The sequence below is a fragment of the Geotrypetes seraphini genome, chromosome 13 (assembly GCF_902459505.1).
Source record: "Geotrypetes seraphini chromosome 13, aGeoSer1.1, whole genome shotgun sequence".
NCBI lineage: Eukaryota > Metazoa > Chordata > Amphibia > Gymnophiona > Dermophiidae > Geotrypetes > Geotrypetes seraphini.
In genome coordinates, this window is record NC_047096.1 from 81,833,133 (window position 1) to 81,857,682 (window position 24,550).

The following is a 24,550-nucleotide window of genomic DNA, read 5'->3' on the forward strand; positions in this document are numbered from 1 at the left end:
GATTCTAGTCTCAGCACATCCTTATGGATGGTCGAACAAGTTCCTTTATTCATTTCCACCATTTCCTCTTGTTCTCAGGACGCTTTTCAAGCTCAAGCAGGAATCCACCACCATGATTCTGTAGCTCTTCGGTGGCCCAGACAATCCTAGTTTTTCCTTCTACTTCAGCTCAATATCAAGGAACCCATACCTATACAAATATTTCCATCTCTACTCACACAGAGTCACAGTTCTCTTCTGCATCCCAACCTTCAGTCCCTAAACCTGTCAGCTTGGTTCTTCTCAGCTGAGTTCTGCTGATCTTCATATTTCTCAGCCGGTTCGACTTATTGTGGAAGCTTCCAGAAAGCCATCTACTCGACAATGTTGTTATCAAAAGTGGACTAGGTTTTCTTCCTTCAACATGAACAACCGAAATCCATCTCAAATTCTGGATTATCTTCTTCATTTGTCTGACTCTGGACTCAAGTTAACATCTGTTCGAGTTCATCTCAGGGCAATCACAATCTTTCATCAGTCAGTGGATGGTAGACCTATTGCGGCCCATCCTCTTATTTCCAGATTCATGAAAAGACTATACAATGTTAAACCACCTCTCAAACCACCTCCAGTAGTATGTGGTTCTTGATCAATTAATGAAGCCTCCATTTGAACCAATGTCCACAGCTCATCTAAAATATCTCACTTGGAAGATTGTTTTACTCATTTCTCTTACTTCTGCCAGAAGAGTGAGCAAACTACAAGCATTAATGGCGGATCCACCATTCACAGTATTCCATCATGACAAAGTAATAATAATAACAACTTTATTTTTATATAGCGCAATACCACAAACAGTTCAAAGTGGTTTACAGAGGAAAAGACTGTATACAGACAGCGATATTACAAAAAACTTTCAAAATTACATTAGCATGGTAAGGTTAATCAGATTTTTCCTGGAAGTGTTTTATAAGTACTTTGCACTCATCCAAAGTTCTTACCAAAGGTAGTCACTAAGTTTCATCTTAATCAGTCAATTGTCCCTCCAGTTGTTTTTTCCAGAGCCTCACTGTCATCCTGGAGAGACAGCCCTTCATACCTTGGACTGCAAATGAGCATTAGCTAACTATTTGCAAAGGACTAAATCACATAGATCTTAACAAGTTGGGGCATCCTGTTTCCCAAAGAACCGATAACCAATTGGCTAGCAGCATGTATCTCATTCTGTTACGCTCATGCTGGGCTGCAACTGGAGAGTCAAGTCACAGCCCACAAAGTTAGAACGATGGCAGCTTCGGTAGCTGTCCTGCATTCCACTCCAATAGAAGAAATCTGCAAAGCTGCCCCTTGGTCCTTGGTTCATACATTTACCTCGCATTACTGTCTGGAATTTTTTACCAGACGGGATGACCATTTCAGCCAAGCAGTATTACAAAATTTATTTTCCTAAAAGGCCAACTCTCCTACCATCTCATTCTGGTTAGCTTGGAGGTCACCCACATGTGACAATATGCTGCCTGCTTATCCTAGGATAAAGCACAGTTACTTACTGTAACAGGTGTTATCCAGGGACAGCAGGCAGCTATTCTCACAACCCACCCACCTCCCCTGGTTGGCTTCCTTGCTGGCTATCTGAACTGAGGAGCCACGCGCCTACATCAGGCAGGAAGGCACTCACGCATGCGCGGTGCGGTCGGTCACAAACTTTCTAAAGTTCTTAAAGTGGCTACGCACTTGGGACTGTCCATGCCAGGGTTCCGTGGATGACATCACTCGCATTTGAGAATATCTGCCTGCTGTCCCTGAATAACACCTGTATGGTAAGTAACTGTGCTATATAGTATGCAACACTTCTGATTGTATTCTAAATCAGAAGTGAAGTAAAAAAGAAATATCATCTAAAGCCAGAATTGTCTGCATGTGCTTTGGCACCTGATCCAGGTCTATACAGCTTTAGTTTTTGGAGAGGCCTACAGAAAGGCCTGTTCTTTTGAGTAACCATGCTAAGTAATGTTACTTTGTCATCAGATCAAATGTAAGCAGACATGTCTAGTGACTATTTGTTTTGAATATCCAGAAAAGCAGGTCTGTTTCTGGCCTTGGAGTATCAAGGTATTGTACATGTTATCTAAGCTCATGCATCGTCAGTGAATTCTATTAATGTTGTTTGCTATTGCTGGCTAGATATACAGTGGCATCTCTATTATCTGGCACCCACGGATAACTCCCAACCCCTGCCCCCGAAGCACCAGCAGTCCTGAATTGTAAAGCCTTCCTCCCTCCTTCAAGCCCCAAAGTGGCAAAAGCAAGTGGTGCTTCTGAACCGTGAACCCCCTTGTTCCCTCCCTCCCTCTCTCATCCTTTCCTGAAGTGCAGTGGTCAGTAGGAGGCACAGGCTGCTCGCAGCCAACCCTGGCAGGGCCTTTCCTCTGATGCATCAGAAGTGATGCGTCGGAGGAAAAACCCTTCCAGGGCTGGCCAAGAGCAGCCTGTGCCTTTGCTGACCGCTGCACTTCAGGTAAGGGAGAGAGGGAGTTTGCGGCTCAGGACCGCCGCCTGCTTCTGCTATTTCAGGGCTTGAGAGAGGGAAGAGGGCTTTGCAGTTCAGGACCGCTGGTGTTTTGGGGCAGGAGAGAGGGAGGTTTATAGCTGCTTCGGGGCTTGGAGGATTGAGGGAGGGGAGGGAAGATTTGCAGCCCAGGAAGCTGCCGCTGGTGCTTCAGGGGACTTTTTTTTTTCCCCCACCGGTGATTTTTTTTTTTGCCAGTTGTGTGAGAGTCCTGGTTAACTGGGACCACCGGCGGTTAACCAAGACTCTATTGTACTAAGCCCCACCCCCACCAAACACACACTGTGTGAAACAACTAGCTTTGAGCGGTGATGGGACAAAAGCGTGCGAGACAAACGCACACCGACAATTCAGCGCAAGACTTCAGCGTGCTGCAGGCAAACCTTCTTATAAAGGGCTCTGACGGGGGTGTGTGGGGGAGGAACCCCCCCACTCTACTTAATAGGGATTGCGCTGCCTCGTGCTGCCATGTGGGGGGGAGTAATCCCCCCACATTATACTGAAAACTTAACTTTTTCCCTAAAAAATAGGGAAAAAGTTAAGTTTCCTGTATAATGTGGGGTTACAACCTCCCCCCCATGCCAGCACGATCCCTATTAAATAAAGTGGGGGGGTTCCCCACCAACACCCCTGTCGGAGCCCTTTAAAAGAAGGTTTTCCTGTGGCGCACTGAATTGTCGGCGGGCGTTTTGTCTCTCGCTCTTAAGACTATGAACCGCTTTGAGCAACTCATCCAGCGTGGTGAAATGTGTGGAGTTTTAGATCATTCAGATGGTTGATTCAGAATCTCTTCTATAGAGTAAAGATAAGGAATTTGGAGTCTTAGCAGCTGCTAGTAAAACTGGTTTCTTTTTGTTTATTTTCCTAAATGGAAGACATTAATGACTTGCCAAGGATCCTGGCAGTTAGCTGTAACTTAGAAAATACGTAGTTTGCAAGTTCTTTTTCTGTTTGCAACCAGCAGAAGTGAAAGTGAATTCTGCTTCTGGTAATTAATCTGATACGTAAGATCATGTTCTGGATTAACCTGGTTTTAACCAAGATTTATTTCATGTCAGAGACACACCTTTTAATAATGCCCTTCCAGTTTAAAGGGCTTAAACAATAAATTGTATTAAGCTTTTTTTTTTTTTTTTTTTTTGCTCCAAGGTTACTTCCCATGTAGAAAGAGTTTTGGCATACAAAAAATATCTATGCTAACCAGGAAGTAAATGCTCTGCACTTCATGCATATTGCATATTATTTGCATTAATGAGCTGCACACAAAATTACTTATGATTCAGCAGATCACATTAAAGTTTAGTGCAGTTTGCATGCCATCTCCCAAGGTGAAGTAAATGTTATCTTCTTCTGATTTTAGTGGAAGGTTTAAGAACAATCATCCTCTAAAGATCAGAGTGCCCCAAGCTGGTATCTAAACCTAAGATGACTTCACTCAAGGCCTCCAGATCACAGGAGAGAGAAGTTCAGATGTATTGTAACATCATAGCTCATGTATTATAACACCATCACTGAAGCTCAGGTATTGTAACATCAATATAGAAACTCATGCATTGTAACATCATCACTGAAGCTCAGGTACAGTAACAAACACCATTACTGAAGCGTATGTATCGCAGTACCGTAATTGACCACTCTGAATTGACTCACAGTCATTAGTAGCAGTATAGAAGCCTTCAAGAAATAATATTAGAGGCTGGGAAGACCCAAATACCCTCACCTGCATTCATATGGCCTACAGTGATCCTCTCTCATATATATATATATATATATATATATATATATATACACACACCTTAGCTAGGGACAACAGGCACTGCCTCCTCCTCCTGTCTAATCTTCTTGTAGCTACTATTTCAAGAATAGTGAAGGTTCAGCTGAAGTATGTGACCTTAGTTGCATTTCTGCATTTTAAAATGGTGTCCATAAGAAAATGTTTGAAAGAACCAGCTGGTGGGATAGGTAGGGGGACTATGTAGGTAGGTGGGGATTGGTTAATGAGTGATTGAATGGGGATACATAAGTGTACGGAGGGTGTAGTTTGGGGGAAAAGCGCTCTAGAAACACAGAAGTATGATGGCAGATAAAGGCCAAATGACCCATCCAGTCTGCCCATCTGCAGTAACCATTATCTTTTTCTCTCTCTCTAAGACAGTGTATCGCAAACTGTGTGTTGCAGCACACTAGTGTGCCTCCAGAAATTTCAGGTGTGCTGCGAGATGCTGGGGAGGTGAAGAGGTGCTAGCGCCAGCTGACTGCAATCAGCTGCCACCAGTGCTTCTTCTCTCCGCGCGTCTTCCCTTCTAGCACCCCCCACTGGCAGCTCAGGGCTCATCTTGAGGGCTTTCGCACATGGGCGAATGTAGACATCGACATGATGACATCACACATGCGCATGACATCATCACGTCAACATCCACACACTTCCATATGCCTTGAGCCGTAGCCACTCTGCTTAATGTGCCAAAGCTCAACAGTTTGCAAGACACTGCTTTTAAGAGATCCCATGTGCCTATCCCATGCTTTCTTGCATTGTCTCTGTCTCCACCCCCTTTTCAGAGCATTTGGGATTGAACTAGTGATCCTCCAAAACGGTGATTTGAGGTGTGTGTGCAACTTTTGCTAACCCCGGTGGTGCAGCCACTGGGGGACCTGGACCCCCCCACTTTGAATTCAGATACCCTCCCAAATTGTAGCACCTTCCACTTTTACGTTGGCAGGGTCCTCCAAACCCTGCCTCTAGAACAGGTCCACCACCAATGGCTTGGCATGGGTCACCCTTCCTCATACATGCTTTGGTGTTGGTGGAGCTGGTGCAGTGACAGCACTTTCCGTGGACTGCTGTCACAGTGGTCCACGGAAAGCTCCACCAACTTGCCTGGTCTAGTAATCAAAACCTGCTCACTATTCCTCCAAGAAGAGAACTCTCTTACGACACTACACGCAAATCCATCTTCTCTGTCGCAGCTCCCACACTGTGGAATGCTCTTCTCACTGATCTTCGTCTAGAAAATTCAAATCCAAACTTAAAACGTTCCTCTTTAAACACGCCATTACCTTGTAAATGCTATTCCCTTTGAAATTCAATTATCCTTTTCAGAAATTTTAAGACAACCAAAACGCTTTATTTAAAAGCGATTTCCCCAATCTAATTGTACCTCCCTTTCCCTTTATCTCGATGTATTTATTAATCTTTCCTGCCCATCCTTTCCTAGTGTATCATATATGTTCATGCATAAATGTCTCTTTTTTTTTGTTTAGATAAGTTTTTATTCTTTTAATTTTTACTATATATTATTGTAAACCGTTTAGATACTTGTATGATAAATGGTATATCAAAAAAAATAAAGAAACTTAAAGAAAAAACTGATGATGGGGCGAGAACTAGAAGACGTTGAGCATGCGCAGATGCTCAACGCCCAGCACAAGCAAGAGGGAGGATCTTGTACTGGCATGTCCTGTGCGTTGGTGCTGGTGCCGGTGCCAGATAGGGGTAAGAGATTGTGTTTGGGTAGGTGAGTGGGGATGCCAGATCATGGTGGGGGAGGGGGGGGGGGCGTGACACGAGCGGGGGGGGGGAGATGCCGGATCGCGGGGATATGTGGAGCAGCGCCGGTGGCCTTGGGGGTGGGGGGTTAGGTGGAGCAGCGCCGGTTGCCTCTGGGGGGGGGAGGAACGAATCAAGCGAGTTTCCCTTACTTCCTATGGGGAAACTCGCTTTGATATACGAGTAAAGTGGTTTACGAGCATGCTTCTGGAACGAATTATGCTGGTAAACCCAGGTTCCACTGTATTATTTGGGGGGAAAGACTCTTAATTCGAGATGACTCAGTGATTAATTTCTTTTAAATAATGGAAGCTACTGCTGTAATAGAAAGCACACTTTTTTAATAGAAGTGTTGAAGTACGACGAGCAAGGTGACTAAATTTGTGGACGATACAAAGTTATTCAGAGTAGTGAAGACGCAGGGGGATTGAGAAAATCTGCAACGTGATATAATCAGGCTCGAGGAATGGGCATCGACATGGCAGATGAGGTTCAACGTGGATAAGTTTAAAGTGATGCATGTTGGTAACAAAAATCTCATGCATGAATACAGGATGTCCAGGACGGTACTTGGAGAGACCTCCCAGGAAAGGGACTTGGGAGTTCTAATCGACAAGTCAATGAAGCCGTCCGTGCAATGTGTGGCAGCGGCGAAAAGGGCGAACAGAATGCTAGGAATTATAAAGAAGGGGATCACGAATAGATCGTAGAAGGTTATCATGCTGCTCTACCGGGCCATGGTACGCCCTCACCTGGAGTACTGCGTCCAGCACTGGTCACTGTACATGAAGAAGGACACAGTACTACTTGAAAGGGTCCGGAGAAGAGCGACCAAGATGGTTAAGGGGCTGGAGGAGCTGCTGTATAGCGAAAGATTAGAGAAACTGGGCCTCTTCTCCCTCGAACAGAGGAAATTGAGAGGGGACATGATCGAAACATTCAAGGTACTGAAGGGAATAGACTTAGTGGATAAGGGCAGGTTGTTCACCCTCTCCAAGGTAGGGAGAACGAAAGGGCTCTCTCTAAAGTTGAAAGGGGATAGATTCCGTACAAACATAAGGAAGTTCTTCACCCAGAGAGTGGTAGGAAACTGGAACATTCTTCCGGAGGGAAAACACCCTTCAGGGATTCAAGACAAAGTTAGACAAGTTCATGCTGAACAAGAACGTACGCTGGTAACATAGAAACATAGAATATGACGACAGAAGAGGGCCGGCGGCCCAACAAGTCTGCCCACTCAAGAACCCTCCCTCCCTGGTGTACCCATCTTTTATGCATAACTCTGTAGCACCCCCACGTGTTTGTCCCATCGACTTTTGAAGTCGAGTACGCTACTAGCCTCGACTACCTGGCGTGGAAGTTTATTCCATCGATCAATCACCCGTTTGGTGAAGAAGTATTTCCTGGTGTCACCATGAAATCTTCCCCCCTTAAGTTTTAGCAGATGCCCTCTTGTTGCCGTGGGACCCGTAAGAAAAAATAATTATTCCTCCACTTCATTGCGACCCGTGATGTATTTGAATGTTTCTATCATGTCCCCTCTTTCTCTGCGCTCCTCGAGAGAATATAGGCGAAGTCTGGTCAGATGTTCTTCATATGTGATCTCTGGATCGACTCCATTCTCTTCACATCTTTTTGATAATGCGGCCTCCAAAACTGGACACATGAGGTCTCGCCATGGATCTGTATAACGGTAGTATGACTTCAGACTTTCGACTGATAAAGCTTCTTCTGATGCAACCCAGCATTTGTCTAGCCTTTGCTGAAGCTTTCTCCACCTGATTGGCAGCTTTCGTATCTTCTCGGATGAAAACTCCCAAGTCCCTTTCGCTAAGTTTTCACCGTTCAAGGTATATGTTCTGCATGGGTTTCCGCTCCCAAGGTGCATTACTTTACATTTTTTGGCATTAAAGTTCAGTTGCCAAATACTGGACCATACATTCAAACAAACTCTCACTTAATATTGATAAATCTTGTGGACTTCTTTTTCCCATCAACACATCTGAATCTTTATTAGGAACAATCTCAATCAAATCTTTACCTTTACAAATGCTAACTAAAATAAAACTTCTCGGCGTCATCTTCGACAGAGAACTATCTTTTCACGACCACATAAGTTCGGTCGTTAAAATTTGCTATTTTAAACTTCGGATTATTCGATCACTCTGTCCTATCCTAAATACTGACTCAATCAACATCTTGACCCATTCCCTAGTCATTTCCCACTTAGACTACTGTAACTCCCTCCTTAACGGACTCCCTCAAAAAGAACTACGACGACTACAATTAATACAAAATTCCGCAATAAAATTAATATACAAAAAAGGTAAATTTGAACATGTCACTCCCCTTCTTAAAGAGGCCCATTGGCTTCCCATCATTCATCGCATCACCTACAAAATCATCCTACTCTCTTTTAAAATTAAACTTCTCCATCAACCACTATTCCTCGACAAACTACTAATTCCACAAAGTTCCCCCCGTATACTAAGATCCACCGACCAAAAACTCTTGTTTATTCCTTCTTTAAAAGAATTCTACTACACCCGAAAAACCAACTTCGCAGTAACTGCCCCCACACTATGGAATTCTCTCCCACAATTTCTACGGGACAAACAAAATCTAATCAAATTCAAGTCTGGCTTAAAGACTTTCTTATTTCAAGATGCTTTCAATTGAACCTAGATCACTCTTTTTCACCTTTCAAATCTTCTCTTTTTTGTCTCTTTCTCTTCCTTTTTCTACCTCTTACTGCGAATAAGTACTTGCTTCAACAATGCCACCCTATCCCTCACGTCCTATCCCTTCCCCACCCCCCCCTTTTTCACTAAATTTTGTAACTTCTCCCCTCCTCCCCTCACTTTCCTCACTGTCCAGTTTGTCTAGTCTATGTCATCTATGTTCACTTTATCTTATAACATTTTTAGCCTCTACAAAACATTGTTAACCGGCCAGATATTCGCTTGATGGTCGGGATATTAAAAACTAATAAACTTGGAATTCTGGAGGCCACATTACAGTAAAGATGTGCGCAGAATTGAATCGGTTCAGCGGACGGCCACCAAGATGATCTCGGGGCTCAAGGGTCTCTTGTACGAAGAGAGACTGAACAAATTGCAGCTCTACACTCTCGAGGAACGTAGGGAGAGGGGAGACATGATCGAAACATTTAAGTACCTCAAGGGACGTGTCGAAGTGGAAGATGATATTTTCTTTCTCAAGGGACCCTTGGCCACAAGAGGGCACCCGCTCAAACTCAGGGGTGGAAAATTTCATAGCGACACCAGAAAGTATTTCTTCACAGAGAGAGTGGTTGATCATTGGAACAAGCTTCCAGTGCAGGTGATCGAGGCAGACAGCGTGCCAGACTTTAAGAATAAATGGGATACCCATGTGGGATCCCTACGAGGGTCAAGATAAGAAATTGGGTCATTAGGGCATATTCAGGGGGTGGGTAAGCAGAGTGGGCAGACTTGATGGGCTGTAGCCCTTTTCTGCCGTCATCTTCTATGTTTCTATGTTTCTACCTTGTCAAAGACTTTTTGGAAGTCTAAGTATACAGTGTCTATGGGGGTCCCCTTTGTCCATCCGTTTGTTAATTTCTTCAAAGAAGTGCAATTAGGCACGATCTTCCCTAGCAAAAGCCATGTTGGCTTGTTATCATAAGTTTATTCCTTTCTATCTGAAATGTAGACCAGCATTTTGCTGGCCCACATTTTAGGCACCTAAGGCCATTTCCGAGGTGATACCATGCCCATGCTTAGCATTAGGTGAGCTTAGGCAGCCCTACGCGTCTCCCTAGGCTCGCAAATATGCCTACAAAGTAGGTGACCCTTCTTGAGGCTTTAAAAAAAAAAAATGCATGTCCCGATTGGCTGGCTAGACAGTGGTAGGATGCCATTTATAGAATTTGCTCCTCTGTGTATTGCTGGTGGGATGGGGGAATATAACCATTGAATAAAAATAAAGCTAGGGTGCTTTTAGATTAAGTGGCGCCATGTGATTTGGGGATGGCAGTTTGAATATTTTATTTTTAATCTGTAGGTTCACCTCCAGTGTGTCTACGCTGGCACTAATGGCTGAGATTAGTTGCTCTCCCTATGGCTCAAAGAACTGATTACTGTCATACTTGTATCTTGATTACTAAACTCCTTATAAAGGGGATAAAATGATGTCTGCATGGTTGTAATTGCTTAAATCAATACCAAAGCGCATACTGGCAGGCTGCAAGCAGTCTCTTCCCTGTGAGATCATAATTGAAAACCATGGCTGAAATTGCAGGAAGAGAGGGACACTCACATCCACGCTTACAGTATAATGGAGTTCTGCAGGATGAGCATTAAGCTTACAAATTATAGCTAGACTAGATGATGGGGATAAATTTGCAATAAATATGAGGGTGTTTCAAAAGGTAACAGCAAATTTAATATTTTGAGACACAAATTATATGTAATTTTTCTATATAATCACTTTTCTTTTCAACACACTTCTCACACTGTTGCACCAACTTCTTTATTCCATTGGAAAAAAACATTTTTGGTTGTGCCTTCAGCCAGGAATACACTGCTTCTTTGATCTTGGCATCGCTTCCAAATCTTCATCCTGTCAAAGTGTTCTTCAAGGGTCCAAACACATAGTCAGAGGGAGCAAGATCAAGGCTGTATGGAGGATGCTGTAAGATGGGAAATCTCAGTCTCTGAATGGTGTCAAGAGTTTCAGTGGCTGTGTGAGGGCATGTGTTATCATGGAGAAGAACGCCTTTAGACAAAAGTTCTCTTCGGCTCCATATTTTGGGCTTCAGCCCCTCCTCCTCCAATATTACACTGTATCGGGCACTATTCATTATTTGACCCTTTTTCTGATAGTACTCCAAAATTGGTCTATTCATATCCCAGAGAAAGTGAACAGTGTCTTATCCCAGGACAGATATTCACACATATGGGTGACGTCATCCACAGAGGGCGGTACTGTTACTTTAAGCTTTAGAAGCTTTAAGACTTCCCGCACCGTACATGCGCAAGTGTCTTCTCACCCGACGCCAGCTTACAGGGTCATCAGTTCTGTGTCCAAGTGAAGAAGCCAACCAGGGAAGGTGTGTAGAATGTGAGAATATCTGCCTGCTGCCCCTGTAACACCCATTACAGTAAGTAACTGTGCTTTATCACAGGACAAGTAGGCAGCATATTCTTACATGTGGGACTGCCTAGCTTACGAAATGGGATGGGAAAATGGGATAAAACGCAATAGGCATATATATTGTCCTGTTTGAGCAGGTGGAACAAGAGAAGAAAAAGAAAAGAGAATAATAAGAGGTATACAACCCATCTTCCGAAAGAGGAAAGGGTAACAGGGTAAGAAAGGAGACGACCTCAGAACAGCAGGTGAGTCCAAGTATAGGTGAGGAATATGCCAGAAGGACTCAGGAGAAAAGTAAAACGAGTAATAGAAATAAAATGGCACATAAAATTCCAGAAAACCATTCATTTCCCCTTGAGAAGAAAGGAAATAAGAGGGAAAACCCAAAAACTGGAAAAAGAAAAGGAAGGATGGTTCCCGTTGAATAGACTAATATAAGATGAAACCAGGAACAAAAGCATAAAGGAGAGAGATTCGGTACTATAAACATTAGCAGAGAACTGAAAAGAAAAACTATTTGACTGAAGATTAAGTCATATATGAACAGTTCTGCCAGGGGGCTGTGTGAGAGCTCTGGAATGTCTTGTAAAGAGAATAGAGCCAATGGAAGAAAACAGAGGAGTAGCAGGTCTTCTCACAATATACTGTATGCTGAAAAGAAAACAAAGGGGAACCAGTTGAGAAGGGACTGAATAAAGTGTGAATGGGAGATAGAAACCATTAAATGCTCCCATTGAAGCAGTAAGGTTCAAAATTTAAGAGAGCAGAAAATGCAAATTTTTGTGAAGAATCTGGCCACAGGTTGTACTGAGAGTTACATAGAGTATAGAGCTGAACGCTAATGAGAAATAGGACCTTTTCCAATTCAAAGAATTGGTAGGAAAGGTGCAATGACGAGAGCAACCAAGAATATGATTGCGATCAGAAGAGGAGTAAAGCCAGAAAGAAATGTCCCAATGGAAGCAAAGTCCGGAGTGACCGGATGGCTGGGAAAATTTAGTTATGAAGGTAATCGGACAGAAAAAGTGTGGAGGGGCATAATCAAAGTCCAATTTCAACATAGGGCACTAGTCACCCAAAGTCGTCAGCAGGAAAATGTTCATTCTTGAAAAGTAAGTCTAAAATATGTTTTTTGAAAATCATCTATCTGGACATCCAGGCTTTTGATCGTCCAGACCGCCACTACATCTATCTTTATACCACATTCTTGACCAAAAATTCATCAAAGCGCCTAGCACAAGACTTTTTGGCAGGGGCCAGCATTGTGATGAACTGGCCACCAAGACATGACAACAGGGCACTGCTGTGAACTTCACAAAAAGGGTGCCAGATAAACATCTCACCAGAACTCCCTTATAGGTTATGGTGAGCCTCCCAGAACACCCCCAAAACCCACTATACCCACCTGTCTACAACCCCAATGGCTGCAGGTGGCACCTATATGACAATACAGTAGGGTTTTGTATGTTTTGGTGGGCTCACATTTTCCACCATTAATGTAATGGTTAGAGTTTCAAGTTTATTAAAAATTTGATTAATCGCTTAATCCACATTCTAAGCGATTTACATATTATTAAAATTACAATAAAAAGGGGAATAATACACTGAATAGAACTGAACAGACTATTGACAAAACTATTGACAAAAAAAAAAACAAAAACATGAGGAAAAGCATGGGTAAAAGTTACAATATGTTTTAAAGATAGAAAAACAAGTAGGGAAAATACATAAGGAGAGGGAAAAGGCTAAATGTTTCAGTAAAAGATTAGAAGTAAAAGAATTATTATTAATTAGTGTAGAAATGATTAACTAGAAAAGGCATCTTTAAAGAGAAAACTCTTCAGCTTACCTTTGAATTTTTCTATGTTTGTTTCATCCCTTAAATATATAGGGAGAGAATTCCAGGTTTGGGGGGCTGAAACAGAAAAGATAGCTTGTCGTCTAGTGTTTATGAATTTAAGAGAGGGAATTTAAGAGTGGCTTATGTGCCTGGGTCCTCCTCTATGGTTCAGTAGCCCACCCCCCAGACTACTTTAGCCACTTCTGTGCAGCTCTACTAGGCTATCCTATAGCAGGTGCTGATGTTTCAGAGGCCTAGAGAACCACAACATGGAAAAATACTCCCATATCATAGAAACTGCCAAGTACTGGGCTAGCTAAAGGTTCCAGAAAACGGAGCGCCATAAGGCAAAAATTATGAAGGGGTCAGCAAGAAATAAAAGAATAGAATACATTGCAGGAGAAAATGCAATGGAGAAAAAAACTCGACTGACCCGAAGGGAATAAAGGAAAAGGTGTCATTGAGTGCATCCTGTCATTTGTTTGAAGTGACCTGCGTAGAATCACAAGGAGCAGTACTGGTACCCAATTGCACTACCTTTGGGCATAAGGGCAGCAACTCACCCACTGAAGCACCATCCTTCTGGGGTGAGGTTTTTTCCTTTTTTTTAGAAAGTAGTAAAACAATTTGGAATGTGCTGGCTATGCTTAATATTAGGGAGCCAAGAAGTAGAGGAAGATGTAACAGACATAAAGAGAAATAAGGTGAGAGTGTTAATAGAGAAAAGGTCTCAACTGGAAATAACGAAGTATCCATTCCTGATAGAAACATAAAAGAGGAATGGAGAAACTGTGAAGATAGCATTATGACATGCTACATAATAGGTGAAAGTAACTATAAATGGAATAATTAGAGGATCATGCAAGGTCTAGAAATTTTGCAGCTAGACCAGATCCTTAATAAGATGTGATGGTGGCCTCCTCCTCCCCTGCAGCTACTCCAAGTCCTCCAAGCTGATTAGAATTATGAAGGGATTGAAGTTTTCTTCATATGTCTTTTGAGGGAAGTATGGAAACCTCAAGAAAGAATGGAGAATATCCTGTTGGTCTGTTTAACAGGGATAGCAACGTTGATGGTATAAAGATAGTTCCGATTTTGAAGAAAGTGGAAATCGTTGGTGTAGGCATGGTGATGGGGAGAGATATCTCCCAGCTGTGAAAATTAACATGTTTGACAAATTGTGAACAGGCAATGTAAGAATCTCCATTGGAGTTTCATTGCAATCTAATGGCTGAAAGGTGTGCTGCAAGCGCAATAGAAGACTAATGAAAAGATCATAGAAAAAAGTATCCAAATGTGGAACATAATGGGGAATGTGATCTGTTGTAGCAGAGGAGAACTGCAAAAGACAAATGAATCCATTTTATAGGCTGTATACCTAGAGTGGAGTCCGTTGTCAACAGAGACGGAGTCAGTGATGGATAAAAATAGTTCCAAATGAATGAGGAGATCGAAGTCTACACTTCGAATGGAGCCTCTGATCAGAAACTTGTCGCAGACAGGATCCGAACCTGTGCATGATTTTGAGTCTAACGCCTTAATCACTTGGCCACCGTGACTCCCAGGTACCTGCGCCAAAAAACTGAGTTGTTATAATGGGGTAAAATAGGAGATCCATCTTTACAAGCTCTACACCCTGGATGGACTCCCGTTGAAAGCACAGAGACGGAAAGAATCAGAAGAGGTGTTTCATGATTAGTAAGCTCTTTATAAAGGAACAGCTCCGACATACAGGGTTATTCAACTTAAAACAAAAAAAAAAGTCTATAGCCCTGGTGAATTCTTCCCAGTCGACTGAAGTCTGGAAATCCTGGCAGGCAATGAAATAAAATATACTGCTCAAAACCAGCCGAGGTCTGTGCGATCTGTCTTGCAATAAGAACTTTGTCAGTTAACGTAGATCTGACAAAGCCAGTGTCGAAACTTTTATCCATAGTCTGGCATATCCTGGTGGTGCAATGGCATAGACTCTGGAGCTGGAGGCTTTCAAGAGTGAATTTAACCAGCAAAGACTAATGTGACCATTGTAGTTTATCAAGACCAGAACAGGATTGCATTCTGCTAAGGTCAGGCCGGTACTGAGAGAGGGCTTTTTTTCTTTTTCTTTTTTTATGGGGCAGATATTATGTGTGTGTAACACACACACAACATCTGTCCATTAAAAAGAAAAAAAGGTTTCCTGCTCTAAACAGCTGAGTGGCAGGAGGCTGCTTTCAGGCCTTCCCCTGCCTTTCAGCTGCTCGGCCTTCCCTTTGCTGGCTTTGCGCATGAGTGAGTCGCTCTCACACTGATCAGTCGAATGAGAGAGATAGAGATTGATGAACCCCCGCGTGAATCATTTGCATGTAATCTTTTTGGTACATCAATCGCTCTTCCACAATCGGACAGAAATCGGCCAACAATGATCCAGTCAGTATTAGTGATTCACTGCACAACAAATTTTAACTTTTTTTGTGGGGCAAGAAAAAAACTGCATATTCCAGCTCCACCTCCTCACCCATAATATAGCACATTATTTACATCATCATTAAAATTAATACTTTAGCTTAAAATTCTAATTTGAGGCAAACTTTTAATATTTCAGAGATTGTTCTAACATTTACTTCAAGCATTAGAAAATATAGCAAAAATGTTAATTTTTGCATTATAATGCTCTTTTGCTAAAAATCAGAGGGTTATACCGAAAAATTAAGGTCAGTTTTGAATTCAGCAACCCCCAAATCACTATAGAACACCCCAAAACCTCAGTTGCAAAGTGTTATGTTTAGTGTATCCAGGCTTAAGTCTGCTTGTCCATGGGGCCAAATGAAAGTTCTCTTACATCCATGAAGTTTTTCTGCACTTTATTTTTCTTGCTAGAAGCAGTCTTGTGACAAGAAACGGGGGTAGCTAAGGACAAGCTCTTGAAGTTGCCAAGACACTTGGAATGGTCACAGATGCCAGGCATTTGTCATAGCAGTCATAGATATTTCACCAAATAAAAATGATGAAATGGTGTATACTGTACTATATAGGGAACTACTATCTCTTTCTGAGAGGAGAAAAGTAGAAGACATATCTTTGGGTAAATATACATTATTTTGCTCTGAGCTTTGATAGGTTTGAGAAGAAAAGTTCAATTGTAGGTTCCCTTCTAAAGACAGTTTAGATCAGGGGTGCCCACACTTTTTTGGCTTGCGAGCTACTTTTAAAATGACCAAATCAAAATGATCTACCAACAGTAAAATTTAAAAATAAACACAAAGCACACTGTACGCAGAGAAAATGTTAATTATCATTTAAATTCCACGGGTTTTCAAAGAGGTCAAGGCAGATGAATTTATGCAATGTCACCTCAGTAACAACTATACAAAAATAGATAAATATACCCCCTCCCCTTTTACTAAACTGCGATAGCGGTTTTTAGCGCAGGAAGCTGCGCTGAATGCCCTGTGCTGCTCTTGATGCTCATAGGCTTCCTGCGCTAAAAAAACGCTATTGCGGTTTAGTAAAAAGGGGGCCATAGTGCAAAATATAGACAGCAGATATAAATTCTCAAAACAGACACATTTTGATCACTAAATTGAAAAAATAATTTTTCCTACCTTTTTGTCTGGTGATTTCATGAGTCTCTGGTTGCACTTCCTTCTTCTGTAAAGCCAATATTTCTTTTTCTGCCTTTCTTTCTCTCTCCCCCTGGCCTCCCTCTTTCTTTCTGCCTTTCTTTCTTTTTCCCCCGCCCCCCAAAAAACCATTGTGCCAATTTCTCCACTTCCCCGATTCTTTTCCACCCCCCAAGCCACCAACACCCCCCAAGCCAAAACCCCTTGCAGACATAGAAACATGATAGCAAATAAAGGCCAAATGGCCCATCCAGTCTGCCCATCCACAGTAACCATTAATTCTTTCTCTCTCTAAGAGATCCCACGTGCCTATCCCAGGCCTTCTTGAATTCAGACACAGTCTTTGTTTCCACCACCTCTTCCAGGAGACTGTTCCACGCATCTACCACCCTTTCCTCAGATTACTCCAGAGCCTGTCACCTCTTAACTTCATCCTATGCCCTCTTATTCCAGAGCTTCTTTTCAAATGAAAGAGACTCGGCTCGGCTCGTGCGCATTTACATATCTCCCCTCTCCCGCCTTTCTTCCAGAGTATACAGATTGAGATCTTTAAGTCTGTCCCCATACGCCTTATCACGAAGACCACACACCATTTTAGTAGCCTTCCTCTGGACCGACTCCATCCTTTTTATATCTTTTTGGAGGTGCAGCCTCCAGAATTGTACACAATATTCTAAATGAGGTCTCACCAAACTCTTATACAGGGGCATCAATACCTCCTTTTTCCTACTGGCCATACCTCTCCCTAAGCAACCTAGCATCCTTCTAGCTTTCACTGTCACCTGTTTGGCCACCTTAAGATCATCGCATAGAATCATACCCATGTCCTGCTCTTCTGTCATGCACATAAGTTCTTCACCCCCTAAACTGTAACGTTCCCTCAGGTTTTTGCAGTCTAAATGCATGACTTTACATTTCTTAGCATTAAATTTTAGCTGCCGAATATTAGACCATTCTTCAAGCTTTGCCAGGTCTTTCATCATGTTATTCACACCATCCGGCGTGTCTACTCTATTGCAAATTTTTGTATCATCCTCAAAGAGGCAAATCTTACCCGACAACCCTTCAGCAATATCGTTTATAAAAATGTTAAAAAGAACAGGCCCAAGAACAGAACCTTGAGGCACACCACTGGTAACATCCCTTTCCTCAGAGCGATCTCCATTGATCACTACCTTCTGTTGTCTTCTACTCAACCAATTCCTGACCTAGCCCGTCACTTTGGGACCCATCCCAAGGGCACTCAGTTTATTTATCAGACGTCCTGGAGATGTTCCTATTATTTGATCTTACTCAGGTATTATTTGTGGTTCAATAGGCTCCAGATCAAGGAGAGCTAATATATTTGTGGAAGAATTGTGTTTGGCTTCAGTCATGTTAAAAAAAAAAGAAAAGAGAGAAATTTAAGCTAATCTTGTCCCTGGCTAAACTATTATAGCAGCAGTGTTGCATGGGACTTTGTTTTGCATGTGTTTTTTTTTTTATTTTTGAGCTATAAAAGACCAGTGATATAGAAACCCATGTGGTGGCTTTATGACCACAGTCCTCTGGTGGGATCTCTGCATCCAGGTCTTGGATCCTATGGAATCTGAGTGGAGGATTTACCATCAGCTGATCTGAAGCAATTCTTCAGCCACAGGCTCTGAAATTCTGAAACCATTATAAAGTCAAAGTGTGTGGCCAGTGTGGCCTTTATTTTTACAGTAGAATCTCAATTTTCCGGCAAGAAGAAGTCATCTTCCCTCCAGCTCCCGAAGAAGCAGCGTTCCTGATCTGACAGCCCTTTCCATTCCCTTCCTCCCTCCAGCCCCTGCATCTGTCCTGACCAAACAACCCCCTCAACCCCTCCCTTCAGCCCCTGAAGCAGCAGTGGCACTGACCCGCCAATCCCCCTCCCTCCCTCTCTCACCTAATCAAAACAACAGTGGCAGCCAGCTAGTAGAGCCTGTAAACGGGTTGTTCCTGGCCAGAGGGACTGCCATGCTGGGGCTGGTCATGAGCAGCCTTTTTACAGCGTTGTCTCTGTGGACTGGTTGACACCATTGCTTTGGGTAAGTGAGGGAGGGGGGTTGGTGGGTCAGCACTACTTTGGGTATGTGAGAGGGGGTCCAAGAGGGCAGATAAGGGAGTGGGTGTATGTGGGTAGGGTCCAGCAGGGTGAAGTGGAGGGGAAATGGATGCTGGACCCATACGTGGGGGGGGGGAGGAGGGAGTGATCCAAACCAGAAAGGGGGGTATTAAGGGAGGAACAGATGGGGTGAGGGTATGTTAAAGACAGGGTGAGGTGGGAAGGGAGACAAAACTATTTTTAGAGTAGCTCTCAAGCAGCCAGAAACTACAGTTATCCGGCATCTACCAATCCCCATGGGAGTCTGATAACTGAGAGTTTGCGGTATATTTATTTATTTATGTACAGTATTTATATACAGCCTATCAATGGATGTTGTCTAAGTCAGTGTTCTTCAACCACCGGTCCATGGACCAGTGCCGGTCCACAGAAATTTCCTTCCAGTCCATCAGGAGGAAGTTGTGTGAATTGTTTTCGCTAACCATGTGAGATACATTCTACTTTTTGAATCATTCACGCCCGTTACTAGAAATCTTTTGTAAATCATTAGTTCCCTGAAGCAGGAACGAAACGTGGCACGTCGGAACCTGCAAGCTATAAGATATGTTTGCTGTTCTTTTTCAACTAGACGTACACAAGTAAATAAGTTTAGCCCTAGTGGCACATTATAAGTTTATATATTTGAAGTTTTTTTCAATTCTTTTTCGAATATGCGATGATTGGGCGGTGAGGCAGTAGTGTCGGGGTCCTCTCCAGTTATTGCCTCCATGATCCTGAGCATAAAGTTCATTAATACTTATAAATGCTATCAAGAGTGATTTTTTTTCTGCATCTTAGTCCACAGGGCCGGCACATACATCAGGCCCCAGACAGTGCTCTTCAGCTGCTGGTCCACAATGTGATCGATGCGGTGTTGTCTTCGGGCTGTCTCCCTCTTCCTCGGTGCTGCAATGCACAAAGCCGTGGGCAGAGACTCCTACGTGCGTCCTGCGCCTGAACCGGAAGCCTTCTCTCTGAGGTCACAACGTTGGATGGAAGACTTCCAGATGAGGCAAAGGAAGTGTGAGGAGCCGCTGCCCACGGCTTTGTGCACTACAGCACTGAGGAAGAGGGAGCCGGCCCAAAGATAACACAGGGGGGCAGGCCTAAAGACAAAGCATGGAGGGAGGGAGACAACAATGGTAGAGGGAATGATTTTATTTTTTAATTTAGCGATTGATTTACATCTGCTGTCTGTTCAGGAAGAAATGCATTTGTTTCTTTTCCTCTGGGGTTGTACTGCATTCAGAGTCTTGCATCTTAGGGTTTGTATATATTAGTACTTTTAGTTTTTGGTCCTGTATTTGCATAGGGGTTATCTGTGTTCTGGTAGGAATGAATGTTGAGAAGTATACAGTGTGCTTTGTGTAGTTTTAATTTTGTGGTTAACCATAATGTGTTGTTAATAAGATTATATTGTGTTTGTGTATATATGAAAAATGAATGGAAAGGGTGTTACAATTAGTACTATTATGGGGGCGGAGATTGGGTGGAGATGAGCGGGGTCTAGCCCACGATTTAGCCCAGTATTCTTCAACCGGCGGACCAGTGCTGGTCTACAAAATAATTATTTTATTTTCACCGGTCCATAGGTGTCAAAAGATTGAAGAACACTGGTCTAAGTGGTTTATGTTCAGGCACGCAAGCATTTTTCCGTATTTGTTCCGGTGGGCTCACTGTCTATCTAACATACCTGGGGCATGGAAGATTGACTTACCCAGGGTCACAAAGAGTAGCGCAGGGCTTGAACCCACAACCTCAGGGTGCTGAGGATGTAGCTCTAACCACTAGGCTACTCCTTTTTCTGCCTTGCATGGCAGTTCTACAAATTGCTGAGAATGTCAGCCCCAGGGCTTTATTTTTTTCCTCTCCTCCACTTTGATTTTTCTAAATCAGTCCAGCATAGTGTATGATCTGCTCTTTAATGACTTCTTTGTCCTCACAGTGTCCCGCCAGCATCTTCAACTTAAGGTAGGACTACCTGACATCCCCAAGTGGATCCTTACTGCAAGTGTGGATGTGTAGTCTTGCTCTTGTGATGGTGGTTTTTGCAAAAAAAACAATAAAAATAGAAACTGAGCCCATGCATTTGAGAGTGAAACCAGAACTGGATCAACTTATTGAAAAGAAATATGAAAGACCAGCTGGCAACACTGCCTTGACAGACCAAAAGTCAGAGCAATAATAGCAATCAGAAAGGAAATCTAATCCAGTGAACAACAGACAAACGTACCAGCAGCTATAAGATGATCTACAGGACCTAAACATCTGTGATACAGGCTTTCTTGTGCTAATGTGTTTTTGTTGAGCACCGCGTTACTGATTTGACATTATTTTCACCATCACTACTACTACATATCATTTCTATAGCACTGCTAGAGGTAGTCCCTGCTCAGTAGAGCTTACAATCTAATCAAACAGGACAAGTAGTGGTTTAGGGAGTATCTCAGGCATGGATTCTGTACAAGAGAGTTGGGGTTAGGAGTTAAAAGCAACCTCAAAAGAGTGGGCTTTTAGCCTGGATTTGAATACTGCCAGGGATGGAGCTTGACTTACTGACTCCAAAGATCAAATGCTGGGTGGGAAGAAATGGTTAATATCCTGCTACTCTGCCACACATCTTCCATCCCCCCCCCCCACACACACACACCATTGCAGCTTAGACAAGATTACTCAGCAGGTTGGAGAAGCTAAAATGAACTATAGATTTTAATTCCATTGGACTGTTTAGTTTTTTTCTCTCTCTTTTTTGGTGGTTGCATCAGTAAGGAGTTTTGAATTTCATTGACTGTTTATTTTCATAACTATGAGTTCCTGAGAGACCAGGGTGGGATACTCTCCAGCCCCGGCCTGCAGTCAGCTCATCAAACCTAAGTATTCTATTAGATCCTACCCCAAAGAGCATAGCTAGCATCCTGAACTGTTTTGAGTGGGACCAGGGTTACAGAAGTGTAACATTCCTCCTGACAAGCAGTACTCTTGTATGCAATGCATCGCTTTTAGTTTAGCACAATCCTCTGAAAATTGTTCAATATGTATCACACCTCCATTAATATTTGTGTTTGTCTTCTGTGGTCCTGCAGCGGTGAGCACAGAACAGAAATATTTCTCTTTATCAGCTTCTACATATTCCTCCCCTTCACCTTTGAGTCGCACTTTTTCCTGTCTCTAACATATCCCTTTGACTGTATTGGCTCTGCTTTCTTCCATTTCCATCTCTGCTTTTCCAGATGGTTTTTCCTGCCTTTCTCTTTTTGCACTCGCACAGAATCCCCCAGGAGTACATATTGTACTGTTATTATGTGCATGCTGCCTGACCCATTCCTCCCCTCCAAGCACTATTTAATTACATATTTTCTGATGTACCAGGCTGACAAAGAACCTCTTCAGCACTGGCCCTGCTCGGTGATTCAGTAATCTTTAGTACTTTTGCCTCCCACAGGTTGTCATGGTGCCCAGACCACTCCGGTGAGGCTTCAGATTGGCATGTCCAAATAACCAGGCAGCAGGTGGCTTTCTGCAGAGACAGATTTCCTCTGGGATTCTCATGTGTGAGCCACACGCTGCAAAAGGTGGTCAGTTAAATCTGCTTTAAATGTGCAGATGGTCTCACCCCGCTTCCCCCCCCCTCCCACTGTTGTTTTAAGAACATAAGAAATGCCTCCGCTGGGTCAGACCTGAGGTCCATCGCGCCCAGCAGTCCGCTCACGCGGCGGCCCATCAGGTCCAGGACCTGTGCAGTAATCTTTTATCTATACCCCTCTATCCCCTTTTCCAGCAGGAAATTGTCCAATCCTTTCTTAAACCCCAGTACCGTTCGCTGCCCTATAACGTCCTCTGGAAGCGCATTCCAGGTGTCCACCACACGTTGGGTAAAGAAGAACTTCCTAGCATTTGTTTTGAATCTGTCCCCTTTCAACTTTTCCGAATGCCCTCTTGTTTTTTAATGTTCTGAAAGTTTGAAGAATCTGTCCCTCTCTACTCTCTCTATGCCCTTCATGATCTTGTAAGTCTCATCATATCCCCTCTAAGTCTTCTCTTCTCCAGGGAAAAGAGACCCAGTTTCTCCAATCTCTCAGCGTATGAAAGACTTTCCATCCCCTTAATCAGTCGTGTCGCTCTTCTCTGAACTCTCTCGAGTAACACCATATCCTTCTTAAGGTATGGTGACCAATACCAATATGTAATGAGCTTACAGGGACTAGAGTGCTCAGTCTCAAATTAAAGAGGCCAAAACTCTGTTGTATTTCAAGTGTGCTCCGAGTCCTTTTGCAGTGTCAGAATCCATCTGTTTACCTTCAAAGGAAAGTATTTGAAGCGTATTGCTTCTTGGGTCAGCGCACAAAAAGAAAGATCTAAGTGTCATTGGAGACAATACACTGAAACCTTTCACCCAATGTGCCGTGGTGGCCAAAAAAGCAAACAATATACTAGGAATTATTAGAAAATGGTTAGTAAATAATGCCTCTGTATTTCTCCATGGTGCAACCTCACCTTGAGTGTTTGCCTTATTTGAAAAAAGATATAACGGAATTAGAAAAGGTTCAAAGAAGAGTGACCAAGATGATCAAAGGTATGGAACGCCTCATAGGAGGAAACACTAAAGAGTTAAGGCTCTTCAGCTTGAAAAAGGAGAGGAGATAGGATTGAAGTCTATAAAATTCTGATTGGTATAGAATTGGTACAAGGGAATCAATTTTTTTTACTCCCATCAAAAATTACAAAGGCTAGGAGACCCTCGATGAAGTTACAGGAAATACTTTTAAAACCAATAAGAGGAAATATTTTTTCGCTTAGTGTTAATCTCTGGAACATGTTGCCAGAGGATGTGGTAACAGCGGTTAACACAGAAGGGTTTAAGAAAGATTTGGATTAGTTCCTGGAGAAAAAGTCCATAGTGTGCTATTGATACAAACATGGGAGAAGCCACTGCTTGCCCTGGGATCAGTAGCATGGAATATTGCTACTGTTTGGGTTTTTGCCAGGCACTTGTTAGCTGGATTGGCAACTGTGTAAACAAGATATTGGGCTAGACCCAGTATGGCTATTCTTATATTCTTAACTGTAGCTGGATTTTTATTTGTTTTTTTTTCCCTGTGTTTTTTTTTCCCTGTGTCAGCTTCTGTCATTTCTTGTCAACACTGGCAGTTGAAGTTGTCCATTTCACCACACATCTGGTATATTAAGACGGACCTTAGTTTGTCTTTCATACTAATTATATAACACAGTTAATATTAATGCCATACATTTGATCTGGACCAAGGGAGGGATGGGATGTCCAGGTTTTCTCATGCCCATGGCAAATAAATCCTTGGCTTCTCTGGTGACACTGCCAGCACAGGTGGTGCTGGCTCAGATACCTGTATAAGGGCTAACTGAACCATTCCTTCCCATTCACCATGAAATGGCTTCCTGGAAAGAAAAAAAAAAAAAAAAGGATTATTTCCCACCTTTTAATGGGCTGTGAGTGGATGTGGTTATCTCTAACAGCAACAACCTATGCCTGCTAGTTTTCCTCTTCCTCTCTTCTCTCCCAGATACCTTTACTCTACAAATAATTTCTGCCCTCTTGCTTCCTTAGTTCTCACTCTACTCTTCTCATAACTCATATGTGTGTATAGAATATAAATCAAGATCTGAAGTGACTGGGTTTTTTTTTTTTAGCGGGGATGCAGCTTATGTTGGAGCTGCTTTCAGAACTTCTTCAACTGGTTTCCATTGAACTGCGATGACATGTGAGGCCATTTACAAACAGCATGGATTCATGCAA

General features: G+C 42.8%; 1 protein-coding gene across 4 annotated transcripts in view; it reads left to right on the plus strand.

Annotated features, from left to right (window-relative positions):
- Positions 1-24,550, plus strand: part of LOC117347194 (signal transducer and activator of transcription 5B) — a 163,638-nt gene that overhangs the window by 50,198 nt on the left and 88,890 nt on the right. For 3 of the 4 annotated variants that reach the window (XM_033917775.1, XM_033917778.1, XM_033917776.1), the window contains exon 2: positions 3,909-4,070. The exons of the other annotated variant lie outside the window; for it this stretch is intronic. The gene's annotated coding sequence lies outside the window, so the exon portion shown is untranslated. The remainder of the gene's footprint in view (positions 1-3,908; positions 4,071-24,550) is intronic. 4 annotated transcript variants of the gene reach the window in all.